Source organism: Parus major, chromosome 27, assembly GCF_001522545.3.
Source record: "Parus major isolate Abel chromosome 27, Parus_major1.1, whole genome shotgun sequence".
NCBI lineage: Eukaryota > Metazoa > Chordata > Aves > Passeriformes > Paridae > Parus > Parus major.
Window position 1 is genome coordinate 4,306,924 of NC_031796.1, and position 15,450 is coordinate 4,322,373.

A 15,450-nucleotide genomic window follows, 5' to 3' on the forward strand; every position below is an offset into this window, starting at 1 on the left:
AGCAGCTCTTTTTCAAGGCAGGGGAACAGGGTGTGGGGGAATTTAGACAACCAATAAGGGGAACTGGGAGAACAAGATAAGGGAAAGAACTTACAAGTCTACATTTTCAGGGGTACATTCTTTGGGTCATACCATTTTCCCTAACTTCATTACAACAATGAGGCACCATGACATGGGCGGTGAAGGTGGCTTCCAGTAGGTGTTTGAAAAAATGAGAGCCCCGGCCATGCTCTTCAGCAGCTCTGCACAGCTCCTGCAACTCCCTGTAGTGTAGGGTCTCCCATACATTAATGAGTGCCCCTGCCCTGTCCTTCTTATGTACTACAGGGAAGGCTAAGAACTTTTTGGACAGGGCTGAGTCCCCTGCCCGCATGGCTTCCCTCTGTACCTTGGCCCAGTGGTCCTCACATTCTGAATATGAGGACTCACTGTCTTCATCTCTTGGAGGAGATGGGGGGTGCTTGATGACAGCGCGTGGCCATTTCGGGCAACTGGTACTGGCTCACTTGTGAGTGGCTGAGGAAGCCAAGATGGCTTCCTTCCGGTTGCCTTCATTACCACTTCTGGTCCCAGTGTTGGGGGGACTGGTGGTGGGAATGCCGTTGGGGACGGAGCTCTGGTTGGAAGGGGCGTCACTGGGGTATGTAACAGGGAAGGGTTTCTCGATGGAAGGGGAAGTGCCCGATGCGGTTACACCCAGCGACACAGTGGGAGGGGAAGAGGAGCAGGGCGCAACAGGAAGAGAAGGGGTAGAGGCGGGAAAGTGGCCATTTTGAGGTGCAAGGGTGGGAAAACCTGGGTGCGAATGAGACAAGTTGGCAGGCCACATTGCCAGCGCCATCTTTACTAACATTAAGAACCAGGGGGGATGCAACTGGATATGTGGGCATAAGGAGGAGGGTAGAGGAAAGGTTCAGAGCAGCATGGCCAGTGCTGTCCTGGTAAGAGTAGAGAGGCAGTGGGGGGGTGTCAGGGAGATGGCAGCACTCCTGTGCCTGTAGGCTACGTCCACCCGCCAACTGTCTCTCGGATAGGGAAGAGGGTTTAGGAACACTTGGAGAGGGTAACAGGGATGGGGATTTTAACTGGGGGCCAGAAACTTCATCAACCCTTTTTCCTTCTTTCTCAACAGAAAGTATAATGGTTTGAAACAAAGGAAAAAACTTGGCAACTAATAAATCTCTCTGTGCCTGAACAAGTATATAACTTTCTCCCCACATTGTTCCAAAATTTTCCCGATTTAACAGAATTAGAATCAACTTTAAAATGTTTAAAAATCCAATCAATAAATCTCTTTAGCTCCCCTTTTGAAAACTTAAAATTTCCCACTTTGAGGGTGCCCACAACTTGGATATAAAAGTCCCTCTCAGGAAGGGTCAGTCTCGGTTTGGAGAGCTGGTTCCCCATCCTTCTCACTCCCCACACAGCAGCAAAATGCAAACTAAACTAAGAAAGGCCCCAAAACCCCTTAATGGGGTGACTCACACTTTTTCTTCGTCTGATGCCGATGAGGCCAACAGAAAGCTGGTGGGTGGGTGGTCACCTGGCAGCCGGTCCTCAAGGGCTCTTCTATCTTCTGTCTTCTTAGCCCTGGATGGTCAGCGAGGGTCCCTGTCGCAGCCCTTTGGATTGCCTCTTGCTAGAACACAAAAAGTTCTCCTCGGGGTGTGGCAGCTCCAACAGCGGCATGCTCTGCAGTTAAAACTGCAGGCAGATGCTTCTTCAGAGGCTCTTCAGATGCCTCACGTTGGGCGCCACTTGCCATGGCGGTGTTGATGGCAGGGGTGCTGTGACTACCCTGAAGAAGCCGTCCTGAAAAGGACTGCCCAGGGGCACAGGCACGTCCTCTGCCCGGTGAGTGATCTCAGCTCAGTGGCAGCGTGCAGGTGAGAGAGACTAAAGAGCTGTATGGCATTCCACTGAGAAATAGCCTTTATTATAGCAGGGCCCTCAGTGAAGGGAGCCAGTGACAGCAGCTCAGCCAACTGGGAAAAAACCGGTGTATTTCTAGGGAAGGAGAGGGAAGGGGGAAACTTGGATACATGTATTGGGGTGGATTGATAGGGAGGGAAACCAATGGGGTGTAACAAATTAACCTGTTGAACTCAAAGGTCTCTGGGAGTGACACTTTTTCTCTTCATGAAATAAAAGTGTCTTCTTGCCTAGGGAGAAGCTCTCCAGGGGAGAGACACAATTTTGACGTTGGCTGGTTCTTTGGCCTCTAGATTTATATATGGTATTTTTTCTGTAATTGGCATGTTTGAAATAGAAACATCTCTTTAGCAGGAGCATGATAATCTGCAACTTCATCAGCAACTTCATCATCAGCTCCTTCGTGAACGGATCTGTAAAGTAACAAATACCTGTCAGTCACTGGGAAAATTTCTATTTAAAATAGGCATTCTCATTTTTCTGTTTACTACATGGACAATGGATTGTAATAGGACCTGGAAGTTGGTGGAAAAGTGTCATAGTAGTGTCACAGTACTGCTGGCCTGGACTGGACAAAGTGAATCTGACCACAACATAAATCCAATTCAGCTAGCCTAGTTTATGCCTGAGCATGTCCCTGGATAGGAGACCTTTGGCCAGCCCCATTCAAGGTGAAAAGCAAGCACACCACTGGCCAGGATGCTGGGCAGGGAGAGAGGTCTCAGCCCAGGAGATTTGAATTGGATATTTAAGTGAGTTCTGAATAATAAACCAGGCTGTTGTCTCATGAGCACCTGGAGCACGAGTTGTGGGTTTTCATCTCCCCACCCACGACCGGCATGTTACAGAAAAGTATCTGGTTTGGTCAAAGAAGGCAAATTCACACCCTGGAGAATATTATTATGCTATGGTAATAGCATAGTAACATTATTTACTATAGAAAAATTTTTCTTACACTTGTATTTGCATTTTATTTCAAACCCTTCTCTCAGCTGAGGGATAGGAGTCCCTGTTCTGTAACGCAATTCAGCAGTGTTACATCAGAAACAAGGAGTTAATCTCTTTTTAGCCAATAATAATTGCCTACAAAACTTGGTTAGATATGAAGTTTACTTTGCCTAAATAGCCATTTAAAAAATCAGAATTGTGACAAAAATATCTCTGTAATGGAAAATAGATAAAGTACCTGTGCAATGGATAGTTTAACTCCAAGATCAAAGTGAAGATTGTGAGTAGAAACTTTGGAGGCAGCAGATTTACAATTAAAAGGCAAAGAGCAAAAGTTAAACTGTGTTACACTCAGACATGAAGAGAGATCCAGGTGACAGAAGTATCAACAAAAGAATAAGCAAGTTTTATAACTAAATTTTTTTTTTCCTTTACTTCTCATTGATTCAATTAAAAATCCCCTTGTTCACAAAAGATGTTCCAGGGCAGGCATTGCTTTGGCTAAGATGTACTGCAGGATTGACAATGACTTTTTTTACCGGAGTAACTGTCACATTCAGGAAAAGCTGTGAGGCAAAACAAAGTTTGAAGGGAGAGAAATAGAGCACAGACTGGAAATGTCTTTAACAACAAAGACTGCTGAATATTTTTTTTTTTTTAATCTGTAATACCAGCACGTCTTTAAAATTCCTGTCTGGAATGCAAAGTGAAAAAAAAAATAAAAATTGCAGATAGGTTTTAGCAGGTTACTACAAGTCCCAACATTCTTCTGAATTCAGCAGGGATGGGCACCTAAATATTCAATGGGTTAATGTAGTTGTAGGTCTTGAACCCTGAGAGAAGAAACAATCCAGGAAGTTTCCTCAAAGGATGAGGCTTCAGATGGTCTTTGTTCAGACACTGAACCTGGTGTGGAAAACAGCTTGGGGCTCCTCCTCTGTTTGATGTAGCACTGCTCTTTGATATCACAGCTGTATGAGTAAATGCTCAATGCTCTAATGCGCAGAATCCAAAATCATCTTTCAAGTAAAAGCAGAGCATTTTCTTACAGAAAATGTAAGAAGTTAGAAATTCACTTAATTTGTCATTGCACCTTAAAAAGTAACCCAGCTCCTGGCCCTGGTTTGCATATGTCAGTGCCTTACTGTTAGCAATGCTCTGGTAAACAGGGTGGGCATGTAGAATTTGCAGATTAGCTCAAAAGAAAGAAAACACAGTGACTTTGTTAGAATTAGATGAGAACAAAGCCTTATTAAATGAAAAAAGTCTTTAAGGAGATGCCAGCATTCTTTCTAAATGTTCCAGAAAAAGCTCATAAGTGCTGGTACAGGCAATTTCCCATCCTATTGAAACGAATAATCAGAGGACGGCCAGTACATAAAACACATAACCAATTGAATTCTACTGCAACACTTTTAAAACTTTTAAAGAATTAAAGACCTAAAGCCCAACAGCCAGAACTTGTATGCTGTGGGGTTTGTTTTTTTTACTTGTCATTGTTTATTGTTTTTGTGGAGAACTTCAATTAAATATCTTTACTTCACATTTCATACCATGTAAATTTTCCTAATTTCTGAAATTTGCATTTCCTGATTTTTTTTCTTCTTTTTTTTGATGTCTAATATGTTTCATTTATATATAACATCACTCTCAACTATTCATGAGATTGTTCATATTTAAGAGGAACAATTAAACGAGAATTTTGAAATATTTTAAGACCTTTTTGAGTTCTAAGCTACAAAGCTGACTTTCATTTTCCTCTGTTTTAGGCTGTCTTGAGCACTTGGAGAAAGGCAGCCAAGATTAATAAAGGTTTACCATTTTAACACTGATTAGACATACAATTTAATATAGCTACTAAAAGTGAAGAGAATGCTTTGTAAGAAAATAAAGTATGGAAATGCCTAAAAAACAGGACAAGTGTGGAAATACTTAAGATATGGTAAAGCTTTGGATTACTTTCAATATCAAAATGACTTGTAAACAGACATGACTGGTTTGCCATTAAATTTTACCCATATTTACTTCATACTTAAAAGATTTGTGTAATTTAAACATCTGGTACTAAGATGAATCTAAAGTTGTACATTTTTATGATTTTTTTTTAAGGTATGTTGGCTTTTGGAATTAACTTTATACATGGGGAAAAACTACCAGACCCTCAGATATTTTTATGGATTTAATAATGATTTCTTTATTAAATAATACCACTCAAACTTTGGAGTATAACTGTGTCAAAATCCCTTTGCTCCCAGCCCTGGGAAGTCATGGGAAGTCCTGCCCACAACCTCCTCAGAAGAGTTTTCAGCAAGGCCATCTGTAATCTCTGGCTGCAACATTGCATTATTTGACACTTAAGCTGTTATTAAATTCCTGATTATTTTAGGAAAATTATGGCAAATCAAAATATTTAGCATTTTGTACTGTTTCTTCTGCTTGCACTAAGTGTATCACATGTATGAACTGGGCTTATGTTACAGGAGAGGGACTTGGACTAATTGAGAGCACATTTGACCATGTAATGCTGAGGCATTAACTAATAATTGAGTCTGCTCAGAAACCAGATTCATTCTGGCTATAATTCTGCTGCTGCATAGGCAATGAAGAGAGACAAGGACATCTGACCCGGTGATCAGAATCCGATTTTACTGTGGACTACATAAGCTTATATATCATTCTAGGAAAGCCAGTAATATTTTACTACAATGATTGGGTTAAATGTCATACAAACATACAGGCATACATGTGTATTTCAACATTGATTCAATCTTCTCCCTGTTGCCAGGCTTGATTCAATCTTCTTGCAATCTTCAAAGCTCTGTTTGTTCCTGCCAAGGCATCCTGGCTATCAGATCTCTTATGCTAGTCAAGTCCAAGGTGCTTTCTGATTTCAGTATACTGCTGTAAGAGTCCTACCCAACAGACCAGGTTCTACACCTAGTCCTCTCACCTGTTACTTGGTATCTCACCTGAATCCAGCATTTCAGAGGTATTTCTGGATTACCTCAGTATGTGTTAAAAAGATTGTATTTTCCACAGTGAGGTTCCTGTAACCAGTTTAAGTTATCTTTTGCTACTTAAGATGAACCACATCTAGAACAGAATATTTCTATATCTTAGACACTACACAGACCTTAAGAAAACTGTGACCAGCTGATATTGGCTTTGTACTGGGGATATCTCAAATTAATCTCTCTTCTTTTGCCCAATTTTTGGGAGTGTTGAATTCTTTCCTGAGTTTAGCTGACACTGGCAGGGCATTGAGCTTTCTGAATGGCAAATAGAAGGTTTTTAACATTATTATCATAGACAGTTAAATGAGATTTCAAGTGAGAATTTGTGGCACTGCCAAGACCTAATACACCACAGACAGGTGGCTTATGTGCTTCATCTCAAAGTGTTACTTCACTTTTTATTATGAATCAGTGATTTCTCAGGGGAAAATGGTGTGGTTACTTAGTTATTTGGGTTTTTTTTGAGAGATGTTGTCTTGTTTTTAATGATGTTCAGGCATAGCTAAGCCCAAAACCCCACTAATTTTAAAGGTGTACAGTTAACAGCAATAACAATTAAATAAAATAGTTATTCTTATCACAGTGGTATTTTAAACTGGGCATCTCAAAATGACAAGACTACAAAAGATTCATAAAAATCATGCATCTCATAGTCTAGGTTCTGATTAAAATCCCTTCCAACCTCAAGACAGTCAGGACAGGAAGTCACTATCCCTGTAGTTTCAGGATGACTGATGAAAGACTTCAAACCACAAACAGCCACTTGATCAGCTGATGTGAAATTTTTTTTTGAGCAGCTCAACTACAGCCCTAATGCTCCAGTGAAAATATATTCTATGGATTTAAAAACATCAAAAATGTCATTCCAGAGAGCTTTGCAAGGTACAGAACACAGTTCTATGCAGAGTTTGACTGCAAATTAATGGGACATTTTCATGCACTGTTTTGCTTGTTTCATGCTGTTTAGCTTGTAACAAGCTAAGAGAGGGGAAATGGGTTCTCATTTGACATACCACAGTGTTGCCCTGCTGACTTGGTCACAAATGACAGCACCACAAATGGATCTTAACTCTTTCTGTGTGAATGCCTGAAATAAGCAGAATAATGAGGGATTTCTCAAGATGGAAATTATATTCACCAAGCCAAGAAAAGCTTTTGCATGGATTGGGATGCTTATCATATGAACAAGTGCTGGAAAAAGACCTCATCAAAACCCTCATTTTCACCCTTAGTTTAATTAAGATGCCCTAATTCATTGCTGCCAAAACTACCGAAGAGAGTTGGTGACTTGTTAGCATTGGCCAGAGAACCTGAAATGGATGTATCTCTACTCATGTAAATCAGCAGTGTCAAAAAAGTCCTTATAAGCCTCATTTCTTTGTCATTCCCAGTAAAAAGAGCTCAACAACAAAAGAGAACTGGTAAAATGCTGTAACACTCACAAGAAAGGAGTGGTGATGTGATCCTGTAACCCTTGTAGCCCTTTAACTAGAAGATAACTAGAAATTCTGTATTTTTGCCACTTTTTTTACTCTTTTTCTGATAATCAGCATGTAGGTTGGTGCCGTGGTTTAGGGCAAGTTACCCCAGGACACTTGGTTGACATGGTGCTGGATTTTTCCCCAGTCAGCTCCTGGCACTGATCCAGTAGTGGGCTGCTCCTGGAAAGCAGGGCAGCTTAGGGCTTATGCTCTGCAGCACTGGCTGTCCAGCATCAAGGGCAGGAGCAAGGATGAGGGAGATGTCTTCCATGTGGCTTCCAAAATAGGGCTTATTCTCTTGAAGGTTCCAGGGACGAAAGACTGAAGATAAAGGGTACAGCAATTTATATATGGGGGAGGAGCAAATAATAAACCAATAGGGAAGACTTAGGGGAGGAGCACAAGGTGGGGTTACATAAGGCATAAACCAATGGGAAATAGAAGGGGAAGAGAATGGGGCACATGGTCCAATGGGACTTGGAGGAATAGGGGAATTCCAAAGGGGGCGGTCCAGGCAGGGGGCTGGCACAAGGGAGGATTGACAACTTAATGGGAGGGAGAACCGGGAACATTCAGGAACAAGGGGCAGGTATCAGGGTGGATTGGCAACCGGGGTAGGGGTGTGCAACTGGGATTAAAGTATTAACAAGGAGGGGGTACAGCTTAACAATACAGAAGGTAAGTGAATCGAATATAATGAACAACAATGCACCGCAACACTCGGTCTCAGAATTCTGTAAGTCTTTAAAAATAAAGGTGATGCAGTCCAGGAGGGAAGCCTGAATTTGTAAGTTTGTGCTGTACCTGTATGTAAATCCCAAATCAGTGCTTCCTTTCTTGGTGACTGCTTTGTGCTGAACTACATAAGGATGGTAGAAATGACTACACTTAGGACATGTTGCAGTAATAATAACCTGTCTCATGGCTGGGTAGATATTTAACCCTGTGTTTTATTGACCTCTTTTACATTAAATGACTAAAAGGCATCAGAGATACAGGTCTGGCCCAGTGAACATTAGTGAAGATCAGGAAGAAAGCAAATGTCAGATACTGATTAGACAAGAGCAATGACAACTACCAAGCATCAATTAAAAGGAATAAAGTGATGATGCAATTGAAACTACAGATGTAAAATCCAGAACTGGGAGAGGGTGCATGTGTATGGTTTTTGGAAGGAGGTGGCTGTTTCTTTTTTAATCTAATTCAACTATAATGTAGATAATAATCACTGATATGAAAAACAAGGAATTAATTTTCTCCATTCCTAGATGGAAGGTCTCTAAGGAAAATCCCAGCACAGTGGGAAGCCAGGTGCAGAATTAGATGGTGTTAAGCTTTCCTGAAACAGATCACAAAAGAGGCGTGAGCTGCCTCTAGAAGTGCCTCTAGTGTATCGCAGGGAGATACAGCAAGAGATCTTGACCACCTTCAGGTAGTGAAGATTTCATGGTACTTGTAACTATCACAAAATAAAAGGCAGCACCCTGGAAATGTTTCATGAGGGGTAATTGATTTTGCCTCCCCAGTTTTCTACTCTACTGTTCTAATTTAATACTTTTTCTTAAAATAGTGAATCTGATCAATTTTCAGGGCAAAACATTTATTTTGTCTCACTCTTGACAAACAAGTGTTGGTACCAGCAACTTCATGGATCTTGTCCAGGGAAGCAGCAGGATTTTGGGGACCAGCATCAAACACCAACGAGACGGGCTCTCGTTCATGAAACCATTTATTCAGCATCGGAACAAAGTCAGGTCCAGAACAGAGAGCCTCGAACAGAGGCACAGCAGGGGTTTTTGAGGGACAGAACTCCTGAGGGTCCCCACCCCCGAGGGTGGAGTTCAGGGTCAGGAACCATCAGAAACACAGCAAGGGAGAACCCCCCAGGGACTGAAACCCAATCAGAGCACCTGGGCCGCCCTTCACAAGGGGTTTGGGGTGGGACAATGTAACTCTTTGTCTCCCCTGAGGCCGCTGCCACAAACAAGTGTTTTGTTTGTATTTGCCTCTGTAATTAAAGTCACAGCTGCCAATAGTGAAATGATCTATAGAAATTAATAATTATTTCCCCTGTAAATACACTGTATGGTATTTCTGTCATGGAAGAGTAACCCTTATTCTAAGACAGAGATGGCTCTATTCCACTGGTTAGGGACACAAAATGCTGTGTACATTTGGGGAGGGGTGGGGGGGTGGGGAGCTGAAGCAGGGTAAGAGGGAGAACAGCTGACAGGAGGGATTTTTGTACATATGCACTTACAGAATGCGCACACTGGATGTTAAAAGTAAATTCAGTCTTGATAAAATCTACTTTAAGGCTACTAATAGTGTTTCTGAAAACTACCATATTCTTTTTTGAAACTTATAAGTAGGAAGAGGTAGGACCAGCTAGCCTATGAATGGAAGCAACGTCACCCTAATGTGAATTTATCTGACACGGGACTTTGAACAAAACACCTCTAATTTTTGTTTAGGTAGTTTGGGAGTGCTGGAGTGTCCCTCTCATGGGTCAGCTATTCTGGTACTCTGGTACTATAACTGGGTTGGCGTATTCTTTGTGCTGTATTATTCTATGCTTTAGTGTGCTTATGAGTGTACCTCAGATTGTTCTTTTAACTGTTGTCTCTTTCCCCACCCTTTCCCCTCAGCTCTCTGTATTCTTTTCTTCTCAAGCCATGATGATGTTCTTCAGGCTTTCAGTGATTGTCAACCAGTTTCAGCCTAAGTAAAAGACTTTGTGTTCATGTGTATTTTACAACATAGTGGCAAATCAACCATCTAGAAAATAGTTTGCTGGTGAACACTTTCGTTGGAGTATTCTGGGAAATAATTTTCTTTTATGAATAATGCTAGAAGGCATGCAGATTCAGAATATACACTGTTTACTGCAAATGATTTGAGAAAGACACTTCTACCAGATTGTGCATCTTCTCTAGTTAAGGAAGGACACATTTATTTATTTATTTATTTATTTATTTATTTATTTATTTATTTATTTATATGAATAGAAATGCTGAAAAGGGCACCTAATCATATGTTTTAGGCGCTTGTGGCATCCCTAGGAATATATCACAAATAATACCCTAAAATTACAGCAGTATAACATGATATAAAACATCTCAAGAAATAACACAATCTTAATTACTCTAAATAATCTAGCAATCATGCACACTTGGAATTCATCCTGGTTTTAAAATGTGGGGGAGGGAGCCTTGCAACTTCTCCTTGTGTGGAATGTGTAAGCAGGATGTTGTGAGTTACAAAATGAGCCTTGAATACAGGTATAAATTCCAATTGAGTGCTCCAAAACCAAACTCTGTGCATGGGATTCACATGCAAACCTTGTTACTTGGCTGCCAGTACCAGGAAACTGTAATGTGTAGAAGTGGGGATTCAGACTCCTACCAGGAATTCAGAGGAATGCCAAGACATTGGAAAGACTGTGGAGAAGGCAATTCCTATTTGCAGTTTTGCTAAAATGCCTAGTTTTAATATCTTAGTTTAGCTTGCAGAGTGAAGTTCTGTCCATGACTTGAACTCCCTTGGGTCAAGGAAACTTGAGAGTAACAATGAAAGAATAGAATTTGTGCATTAAAACCCAAGAATAGTGTTTTGCAATCTTACCAAGAAGTCCTTTTTTGGTTGTGGAGCGTCTGTCAGGAAGCAATCTTCATATGTTTGCAGCTTTGGGAGGTGGAACCCCACTTTCAGGCATGGAAGCTGACAGGACTGATGGGTCTCACTGGCCTTGGTCTCTAAAGGGCCGTATTTCAGCTGCCCCAAAGACACTTGGGCATTAGGCTTTTCTTGCTGGGAAAAGACCTGCACTGAATGGCCAGGTGCCTGTGGCTGTAACTGGGATTCTGCCTCCTAGAACTGTGAAACAATGAAGACTTCTCCCAGAAGAGTTTCCAGGAGCTATGGCTCCAGCTGACCTTGGACTCCTGGGGGACACCTGAACTGCCCACAAGACACTGGGCTGCTCAATTGGGTGTAGTTGTGGGAGGAAATGGTTAGGGTAGTGGCTAGGGTAGTGATCAGGGATAGTGGTTAAGAGCAGTGGCTAGGGTAGTGGTCAGGGGTCATGTTTAGCAGTAGCGGTTAGGGCAGTTAAAAATGGTAACATCTTTTTTATAGAGAGAGGGATTTTTTTGTTGGTTTTTTGTTGTTTGTTTGGGTTTTTTTGGTATAAAAACAACATTTTAATTTCCAAATACAACCACATACCTATTGCTTTATATGCAGGATCTTAGAGAATAAGAAATTCTAAATACAGGTATATAGGTTTTGAAAATGCAAATATAACTTTTGTATGTATAAATTAAATAATAAAGAGCTTGAAAACAGGAGAAAATATTATCTCTGTGAAGACAATAGAAATTGCTCTGTGTATTCAAAGCTTTTTTGAGTCACTGAAACACTGTCTGATATTTTGGCTGGGACTTAAATCGCTGCTGCCACCTGGTGATAACCACGAGGTATATGCATGTACACTATTTTTAATGACTCTGTAGTGTCACCTGCAGACTAAAAGCGGTACTGCAGCTAAGAAATGTGTGGATACGCAGTGAGTTGACGGTGGCTATGCATTTGACATGGCTTTTTACATTTATGCTGCTGCCCAGTAGGGAACATACAGTACTGTGAGTCAGAGCGCTTTGGTGGTGCTTTCAGTGGCTGCCACTACCTCCCAACTGGCCCTGGTGCATGTGCAGTGCTCAGGAGCAGCTTGGGAGCACCAGGTGCAATTCCCAGATGCTGTGGTAGTTCTTTGAGGAGATCATCCATTTCAGCGTCAGCAGGGAGATGTAAGTAGATACCTAACTCAAAACAGAGAAGTCTGACACTGATGTTTTAAAATACACAAGTCTAAACAGTCCAAATATATGCTTTGTATAAGTGTTAATATAAGTTAAACAGATACATACCAATAGATCTCTAAGTATAAATAGGTATTCTATATAGTAAATGCACATAGACATAGTCTAAATAGATGAGTATATATAAATTATCTATATATTTATAATTATTATAGATTTTATATATAATATATTCTAATATATTTTTAATATTTATATTACATTTATTTACAAGTTTATATTTATATAAAATAATTTTAGGAATATATAAAAGAGTTTTGGGGAAAGGTTTTGCTTTTTTGGCTACTTAAATCGAGGCAGATTTGTCTTTCCCAGAAGTCCGAAATTGTGAAGTTTCTTTTAGATATTGCCTGGAATTTTTGCAGCCAAAAACCATCTGGGATTTATGCAGCCAGAAACAAATAGCCCCCACACTGTCATGGAGAAAAACAAAAGCAAAAATCACAGGAATAGGGCTGTATAGAGGTTCAAACACACAGTTTTTCTCCCACAAAACTCAGCTGAGCTGACTGAGATAACACAAGTGGTTCACTGGATTCTCTGGATTATTATTAATTCTTGCCAGATGTTTTTGATTAGGTTATATTACAGTGAACCTGTACCAAAAACCTGAAGCCATGAAGCACAATAAGCTCTGCTGCAAAACCAGGTGGACTTCGTGTGTCCCTGTCCATACCTGTTCATGTGGTGACACCTGCTGTGGTGTCAGTGCTTTCTGTCAGAGCGGGAATGTGGCACATCCAGAGAGATGGAGTTGAACCCCATGGAGGCATTTCGAAGCAGATGGACAGTACCAAGGCAGAGCTGCTTAGGGATGGCAGGTAGAAACTAAAGCCTGCACAGCTAAAGATGTCTGACCACAACAATCTTCTTTTTTTTTTTTTTTTCCTATGACAGCAGCTGTCCTCAGCCATTCCTGCTGTTTGCAGGGAGTGAAAAATTACCCTGGGGATTTGCATCTGGGACTAGCAATCCATTTCCTAATGGGATTCAACTGAGTGTCTGTGAGAAATTAAGATGCTGCAGATGGATTGATGGGAATGGGGAATCTGTACTGAATATTGCCAGGTGAGTCTCTTGATGTGCCTGTTCTAACGCTGTGATGGCACCAGTAACCTCATCCTGATGTGAACTGTCTTGAAATGTGTGCTGGAAATACAATAAAATGCATGTGGGAAGCTTTGTGTTCTTTTCAGGTAGGTTTTTATGTACTTGGAAACAGATTTTGGGATCTAGCAGTGAATTCAGCAAATTGTCCCAGCCAGAGACCTTTTTGTTGACTTAAAAGTAACTTTTAAACCCCAGAACCACAGTGTTTGTAATATTTTACAATAGCAGAGTGAGACCCAATGCATTACCTCATTCAGGGACGCAGCTGCCACAACGGCTGGATCAGCTAGGACAGCCCCTGCTGTCATGTGTTTTCATCTCTTGGAGGAGGCTTTTGCATGTAAGGTATACTGAGGTTGTTAATTGCCATCCAGAGCATATTCAGACTCCTGGTGTTTGGGGCTGTGGTGCAGAACACACTCCAGCGTGTCTAACTTGGGAAGTACATTGGAAGTACATTTCCAGAGTTACTCCAATTGGGAAAAGGCCAAGAGGGTGGTGGGAAGGGCTTGCTCCCAGGCCTGGACACCCTTAAGGCAATGGATGATTTTTTAATACTTCTTGTCTTATGTTTCTCAGCCTAGGGCTAACTTGGTGTTCCCTGAATTGGATGTGTACTTAGGGTGCCCAAAGGATCATTGCAAGTATAGCACTGGAAAAGTCAGAAATAATCAAAAGATGAGAGCAGCAAGTGGGAGGAAGTAGGAAGGACTATTTTTAGATTTGACCTTGAGTTCCAAACTCCTCACGGTGTGTCTGTGGTGCCCAAAGTACAAAGGAAATAAATCCTGGAGTACCTGTTTGTTCACATCTTGACCTTGGAAGAGACACACTGGACATGAAATTTCAGGGAAGCTTCATTTGCAGTAGTGGCTGGAGCAAAAAGCAGTGGAAGCTGTTTGCTGTCTGCTTGTTCTCCACCTTCAGCTCAGTTTCCTGGGGTGCCAGCTATTCACACATCACTGTAGGCAGCTAGAGTCCGGCAGCCAGAAGATGTCACGATGTACAGGAAGACAGAATCACCCCCCTCAATAGTTTATGGTAACTACCCCCTTAATTAACCAATGGCACCTAGCTGTGATGAAAACAGATGGGAGTGACATTTTAAACCCAGGTTATAAAGTGTCGAATTCTTCAGCAATTAACACCATTTTGCCATCTACCACACTGGTGTCAGCGAGCAGATGGACCGAGTGACCTGGGGGTGGTCACCGTGCCGTTCCTGAACCAGGTCGCTGTGCCTTCTGAAAAGGCAACAAGTGGTGCCAAAACCCAGGAATCACCTGGACAGCTGAATGGCGGTTGGGGTGGCGGGTCCAGCTCCGGCGGGGAGGACGCTCGCGGACCAACAAGGAGGATGGAAGCCCTTGTGAAGGTCCTATCACAATTACATAAGCAGTGGGGTATTGATCAGAAGCCCAAGGACTTTACTCTTGCAGTTGCAAGGCTTTTGCACATCGGGGTCATTGACCAGCCAGTGGATATTCTCCACCCTGAGGTGCGGGAAAAATGTACCAAAGTGTTAGCTGAAGAAACTATGTCCTCGGGCTGTGGGAAACACCTTAAGTTGTGGGGGAAAGTTGTTCAAGCTCTGCAGAAGGCTATACAAGAGCAGGAAACCTGGAGGGTGGCAAAAAACTGTTTGTTGGCTACCCTGAAACTGGGAGTCGGGGTGGCCACACAGACATTGCAGCCCCCAGATGAGAGCGGTTCTGCTGAGCCGAAGGGGCCACAAGAGGGCAATACGTCCCCTCAATTCCCAAATCCCAGTCTGCTCACAGAGGGACAGCAGAGAGCAAGATCTTTCTGGAGTGGGTTAACAGAGGAAGTCAGGGGTGCCGCGGGGAAACTGGAGTCTGAAGGAGTCTGGGTGGGACCACTGCCCTATGTGCCCCAAGATGGGGCCAAGCAAAAAGATGAAGAGCAAAGTGAAGATGTCCTTGGCAGGAGCAGGGAACAAATGCTGGCAATTGACAAGCGTCAATATACATATGTGCATAGATGGGAAAAGAATGAGGACGAGAAAGATAAAGTACGTGGGAGGGAATGAGAATGTGAAGTCAAGGAGACAAGAGGCAGGGGTGC